The sequence below is a fragment of the Berghia stephanieae genome, chromosome 12 (assembly GCF_034508935.2).
Source record: "Berghia stephanieae isolate SIO BIC M18660-M18661 chromosome 12, UCSD_Bste_1.3, whole genome shotgun sequence".
Classification (NCBI taxonomy): Eukaryota; Metazoa; Mollusca; class Gastropoda; order Nudibranchia; family Aeolidiidae; genus Berghia; species Berghia stephanieae.
The window spans coordinates 32221654-32229153 of NC_088371.1; the positions used below are offsets into that span (position 1 = coordinate 32221654).

General features: G+C 39.6%; 2 protein-coding genes across 3 annotated transcripts in view; both read right to left on the reverse strand.

Annotated features, from left to right (window-relative positions):
* The window catches only part of LOC144958175 (uncharacterized), a 128889-nt gene that overhangs the window by 93465 nt on the left and 27924 nt on the right, over window positions 1-7500 (reverse strand). The window lies entirely within an intron of this gene.
* The window catches only part of LOC144958180 (sulfotransferase 6B1-like), an 83762-nt gene that overhangs the window by 61592 nt on the left and 14670 nt on the right, over window positions 1-7500 (reverse strand). The window lies entirely within an intron of this gene.

A 7500-nucleotide genomic window follows, 5' to 3' on the forward strand; every position in this document is an offset into this window, starting at 1 on the left:
ACTACTACTATACTCTATTCTACTACTACTACTACTACTACTACTACTACTACTACTACTACTACTACTACTATTACTACTACTGTACTACTACTACTACTACTACTACTGCTACTACTACTAACTACTACTACTACTACTACTACTACTACTACCACTACTACTACTACGACTACTACTACTACGTTCATACTACTAAAAAGTACAACTCTACCTACCTACCTATCTATCTATCTATCTATCTATCTATCTATCTATCTATCTATCTATCTATCTATCTATGTATCTATCTATCTAGCTAGCTAGCTCGCTAGCTATCTATCTACTGATTATCCACCGATTCATAGTCATCTACCTTCCTAGCTCTCTCTCATTGTGTCCAATCATCCACTTTTTCATCCATTAATATACATATAGACCCAGCTATCACTCGGTTTGTTTACTCGCCCTCCTCACTCCCCTCCCCTTTCTCTCTCCTTCTCTCTCTCTTCTCTCTTCTCTCTCTCTCTCTCTCTCTTCTCTTTTCTCTCTTCTCTTTCTCTCTCTCTCTTCTTTCTTTCTTTCTTTCTTTGTCCCCCCCTCCCTCTTTCTCCCTCCCCCCCCTCTCTCTCTCTCTGATTCCCCTCTCTACCGGTCCGCCTCAAACCAACCCCCCCCCCCCCTCCCCGCCCCCAGGCGGAGTTGTCGTACCAATAAGGTCGCAGGTTCAAACCCCACCACGCCGCGAAAAAATTTTATTATCTCTAATTGTCTTCTGGCACTTTTCTATTCACTTCATATCTTGTTGTTACCAACATAAGTGCCTGCTCCACTCACTTTTCTGAATTAAAAATTCACCCATACACCGGGAGCATACTCAATGTCTCAATCGTTTCTATGTTATATGTTTGTGTTGGTAACAACAAGATATGAAGTGAGTAGAAAAGTGCCAGAAGACAATAGAGAATAAAATTTTTTTCGCGGCGGTGGTGGGGTTTGAACCTGCGACCTTATTGGTACGACAACTCCGCCTGGCAGGTGAGAGCGTGGCCTACCGTGTGAGCTATCCACGAACACAAAAAATTTCGTTTCAAACCCAAAGTCATTTCTAGATCCCTCTCTCACCCACTTTGGATCGCGATTCGTTCACCACCATCGCGAAATAATTTTGACCGCAGTTAAGCTTAATAGCCAATATTTCATCACAAACATATAACATAGAAACGATTGAGACATTGAGTATGCTCGGTGTATGGGGTGAATTTTTAATTCAGAAAAGTGAGTGGAGCAGGCACTTTGTTGTAACAACAAGATATGAAGTGAGTAGAAAGTGCCAGAAGACAATAGAGAATAAAATTTTTTTCGCGGCGGGGGTGGGTTTGAACCTGCGACCTTATTGGTACGACACTCCGCCTGGCAGTGAGGACGTGCTCTACCGTGTGAGTATCCACGAACACAAAAAATATTCGTTTCAAACCCAAAGTCATTTCTGATTCTCCACTCTTAGACGCCGATCGTTCACCATCCGAAATAATTTTGCAGCAGTTAAGCTATGCCAATATTCTCACAAAACTACTAGAACGATGAGCATTGAGTATTCCGTGTATGGTGAATTTTAATTCAAAGTGAGGAGCAGGCACTTTGTTGACAACAAGATATGAGTGGTGAAAAGTGCCAGAAGCATAGAGAATAAATTTTCGCGGCGGTGTGGGTTTGAACCGCGACCTTGTACGACAATCCGCTCGGTAGAGCGTGCTTACGTGTGGCTATCACAACACAAAAATATTCTTTCAAACCCAAAGTCATTTTGCTCATCCCTCTCTCACCCACTTCTTGAGATCGCCGATTCGTTCACCACCATCGCGAAATATTTTGACCAGCAGTTAAGTTAATAGCCAATATTTATCACAAACATATAACATAGAAACGTTGAGACATTGAGTATGCTCCGGTGTATGGGGTGAATTTTTAATTCAGAAAAGTGAGTGGAGCAGGCACTTATGTTGGTAACAACAAGATATGAAGTGAGTAGAAAAGTGCCAGAAGACAATAGAGATAAAAATTTTTTTCGCGGCGGTGGTGGGTTTGAACCTGCGACCTTATTGGTACGACAACTCCGCCTGGCAGGTGAGAGCGTGGCTCTACCGTGTGAGCTATCCACGAACAAAAATATTCGTTTCAAACCCAAAGTCATTTCTAGATCCCTCTCTCACCCACTTCTTGAGATCGCCGATTCGTTCACCACCATCGCGAAATAATTTTGACCAGCAGTTAAGCTTAATAGCCAATATTCTCATCACAAACATATAACATAGAAACGATTGAGACATTGATATGCTCCGGTGTATGGGGTGAATTTTTAATTCAGAAAAGTGAGTAGACCAGGCACTTATGTTGGTAACAACAAGATATGAAGTGAGTAGAAAAGTGCCAGAAGACAATAGAGAATAAAAATTTTTTTCGCGGCGGTGGTGGGGTTTGAACCTGCGACCTTATTGGTACGACAACTCCGCCTGGCAGGTGAGAGCGTGGCTCTACCGTGTGAGCTATCCACGAACACAAAAATATTCGTTTCAAACCCAAAGTCATTTCTAGATCCTCTCTCTCACCCACTTCTTGAGATCGCCGATTCGTTCACCACCATCGCGAAAATTTTGACCAGCAGTTAAGCTTAATAGCCAATATTCTCATCAATCGTTTCTATGTTATATGTTTGTGATGAGAATATTGGCTATTAAGCTTAACTGCTGGTCAAAATTATTTCGCGATGGTGGTGAACGAATCGGCGATCTCAAGAAGTGGGTGAGAGAGGGATCTAGAAATGACTTTGGGTTTGAAACGAATATTTTTGTGTTCGTGGATAGCTCACACGGTAGAGCCACGCTCTCACCTGCCAGGCGGAGTTGTCGTACCAATAAGGTCGCAGGTTCAAACCCCACCACCGCCGCGAAAAAAAAAAAAAAAAAAAAAAAAAAAAAAAAAAAAATTTATTCTCTATTGTCTTCTGGCACTTTTCTACTCACTTCATATCTTGTTGTTACCAACATAAGTGCCTGCTCCACTCACTTTTCTGAATGTTTGTGTTGAGAATATTGGCTATTAAGCTTAACTGCTGGTCAAAATTATTCGCGATGGTGGTGTTACGAACGAATCGGCGGTCTCAAGAAGTGGGTGAGAGAGGGATCTAGTAATGACTTTGAGTTTGAAACGAATATTTTTGTGTTCGTGGATAGCTCACACGGTAGAGCCACACTCTCACCTGCCAGGCGGAGTTGTCGTACCAATAAGGTCGCAGGTTCAAACCCCACCACCGCCGCGAAAAAATTTTATTCTCTATTGTCTTCTGGCACTTTTCTATTCACTTCATATCTTGTTGTTACCAACATAAGTGCCTGCTCCACTCACTTTTCTGAGAGACTGTTGGAAATTCGAACCGGTTTGACCTTTGAGACTGTGGGATCGTTCATTCTTGAACCGTTAAAGACCGCTACACGATGAAAACCGTGGTCTACAGGAGTAAAACACACGGAGTAGTCACACTCATTTCAAATTGTAACCTAATTAGAGAAGAGGGTGATGCCTTCTTTATTTGCTCACCGTACTTCATTGTTACTTCGATAATTTAATAAAATTTGAAATTTATCCCCATTAACGGAGATAATGGCATCGCCCAAGGCGTTGATCGAGTTGTTCGTGGCGTTGATACACACAGCGCAACTCCTACCCCCCCCCCCCACACACACACACACACACACATTAGAGGGCAGCGAGCATTGAAGAGTAAGAGAGAGACGTGAAGTTATAATAAGAGGGGGTGGATGAGGTAATAAGAGGGGTCGATGGTGACTTTTCGCCAGATCTAACAAACTCAGCTACCCATTCATTGCTGAGTAGACAGGGATTCAGAAAAAAATCGACTGCACCCGGATCGATCTCTGGCCCTTTGCGTATAAAGAGAGTGCTCTATCAACTGAGCTATCGGGGTCCCCAAATATTCTATTGGACTTTTTTAAAATTCAGACGTTATAACTGGGTTTTTTGATTAGTAAAAACACCAACGAAATTTTAATATTATTGTATTATTTTAAATGACAACACTGCGATATAAAGGAGTGGTGACAAGAGATGGACAAAAGAAAACAAAAAATCGGATTTGCTACTTGCTAGGTTCGACACACACACACACACACACACACACACACACACACACACACATCTTTAGTAGTCACATACATTTCAAACAATAACCCATTAGAGAAGAGGGGTCATGCCTTCACCATAGATCATTGTCATTGCGATCATTATGGTGTAGTAAATTTTGAAATTTACCCCGTATAATGGAATCGTCCAAGGCGTGCGCCTCCTGTTTCCCCCATCTCACACACGAAAGGGCGGTTTGCGGAGTGGAGGTTGGTGGTCGTCTGCCTGTATGGTCGTCTGTGTCGTTTAGTGTATGGCAAAGGGGGGTGGGTGCGATTAATTAAGTGGGATGGGTGGTGATTGGTGGAAGATAGGCAACCGAAGCAACGAATCGCTGGGGCAGGGTTGCCAGTTTGGCATTTTAAATGCCAGATTCCAAAAATCTGGCATTTTTGAAAACCGTTTGGCATTAGAAAAATCATTTGGCATTTGGCATTTTCATTTGGCATTTTCTTTTCTTGTATATTATACTTCAAATGACACCTTTTCTTAATTATTTCTAAACGCGTAAAAACAAACATCTTCACATTTCTTTTTCATTCTTAAAATCCAACCGTGGTGTAGTGGTTTAGCACTCCACTTAGTAGTCAGTAGGTAAATAATTACCCCAACAGGAAATTTAGTATAATTCAAAAAAAAAAAAAAAACAAAAAAAAAAAGAAAAGAAAAAGAAAAGAAAACACGCAAGCCACCAGGATATGATAGTAAATTGTCTATCAAAAGTGAGTAGTTTTCTTAGTGGGGGTGGGAGTCAACAGACTTTGGCATCTTTTTGAGTGTTTTGGCATTTTTTGAGTCTTCCCCTGGCATTTTGTTGAAAAATAATCTGGCAACCCTGCGCTGGGAAGTTGTAGGCTATGGCGCGAGACCGTAGGACCGTGGTCCTTGCAAGGACCGCCCCGCACTAGTTGAAAGGTGATAAGAAGTGAGGACCGCCGCCGATCTTCCCCTATGGGACCGGTCTTCGGTTCACAGCTAAAAGACCGTCGGACCGCGGTCTAGACCGGTCTTCAGCGCGGCACTAACTACTACTACTACTACTACTACTACCAATATGTCTTTTATCTTCCATTATAGTCTGGAAAGTTCTGTTCCCTGACGCTGACCTTTGCTTATCAATTAGATCACCCCCCTGGGGCACCCTATCCTCTACCACCGCCACGCTAACATTTCATTCATACTGCAACCACCATTGAGTACAGACGATACAAGTTATTTTTCATTATATTTTATTTGTTTTCCACGTTTATTTGTGTATTGTTGTGCTGACGAAGGGTTTGTACCCGAAACGTCCATTGTCTGTTTTGTTCCCATACGAAGCCTTTCCATTTTCACTCTTTCGTCAGTTGGAATCTGTGATGCCGCTGATGGTAATTAATTGTTGCAATATTTCATGGTATTGCTCAGTTGATAACACAAATATGAAAATTGTTCCCTCACCACAAGCAAAGCAAAGGTTTCTTTCATCATATGCCATGGTTGATAATAATGTATCCTCTTAAGGCTGCTCATAAGAGAGGTGTCAATTTAGTGGTTTTTGAGCTATCAATGAAATTAATTTGTTGTAATTTGCATATCAATATTTTAATTCCCAGCGGCAGAAAATGATTGAAGCAAGCATCATTATAAAGTAAAAATGATGATCTTGACACATGCCAAGTTTTGTTGTCCGGGCAGTAAAACCTTAAAAGATATGAATTTTTTAGTGTAAATGTCTTAGTTGGCATGACTTGGTGAGATCCTTATTTTCTCCCATAGTATTCCATGCCATGAATTATGTCCAAATATCAGTTTAGGAATAAAATATAAACCATTAGACGAAAATAATACTAATATTATTTTTTAAGCATTTAACTGATTTAAATATTATGAGTTTTGGGCACATTTGAAAACCAACTTTTTAATAGCTTGATAACTTTTTTTCTATACTTAAATCCCTTACGATTCAAGTCAAAATTATATATTTTTTTATGACTGTTAGGCATTATAGTTTGAAGATGTATACGGCACTGCTTTTGTGTGGTTGTCTCAGGAAATGCCGACTTTATAGTGTCATATAGGTGTCAATGTTTAAGGTCATTGAAATCCATCTCAATTACTCTTATTTTTGCATGTTGAATAAGTAATATAATGTAAGTTCAAGGTCTCCTTTTGTGTACAAGTGAATGTGTTAACTTTTTATAGACTGAAGCGTCCAGATATATATGGCAGTGATTTCCCAAAAATTAAATGATCTTGCTGTGGTATGCCTGTGGTGTTGTAATGATTTGACTCTGATTGTTATTCAATTGTTTTATCTCTAAATTTGACTGACTGGAGTTCAATGGTATATCAGATGACTTTATAAGACAATGACTGAATGTGTATTCTTGGAAGAAAGGAGATGATTCTATATAACCTATATGGATAGTGTGTTCGTTTTGAATGTAGTTGGTCAATAAGGAGAAAAAGGTTACTACTTGGAATAAACTATATGCCCTCATAATTTTGAATCCTCTTTTGTCCACATACTATGTCCGTCTGTTTGAGCAAATCATTTAATTTAACAGTACCAGTTCTTAGTGTTAGTTGTAATTGATGATTGATACTGCAATATTTGTAGCATGTCTAGTAACCTTGTTGGGTGATTGCTTTTTTTCTTGTAAAGAGGTCATACTTTATAGGCAGATTGATAGTAAATTGAGATATTGAAATCATACACAATATTAGTTTTTAGTCTTTACTGGTCAACAAAATATTATCTTTATGAGTTATTTTACCACATAAAGACATAAATCATATCAGTTTACTGTTATGATCAACACAACTGTTTGAGAGGAACGGAATTGGTAAAAAACAATACACAGAACTTACAAAACCATGAATAAATCAAGAAAATCAACTGCCAATATGATAATATTGCACAGGAACATAGATGCATATATGTACTTTATCCACCATAATTTACAAGCACTTAAAATTAGATCAACAATTTGTGATATTCAAAGAAAACTATTAACCACAAGAATGTCAAATCTTCACTGATGTTTAGAAAGACAACTGATTTTTCAAATCAAAATAATAAAGTGAAAGAGTCTGTTATTGTTTTCCCGCTATACAGACATATTATAAGACCATAAATATCCATAATTGCCCCCATTGGACACGGCACTGCCTAATACCAGTTGAACTCCAATGACCTCATGCGGGTAGCGAGCAGGGAGGGTTATTGGTCCCTTGGGAATTCCAACTGAAATAGCGCTGATTCCACGCAGTGTGTTAAACATGTGTAGTTTGTTTTGTAAACCAATCACTGTCACTGTTTACATTATGACGACTGTC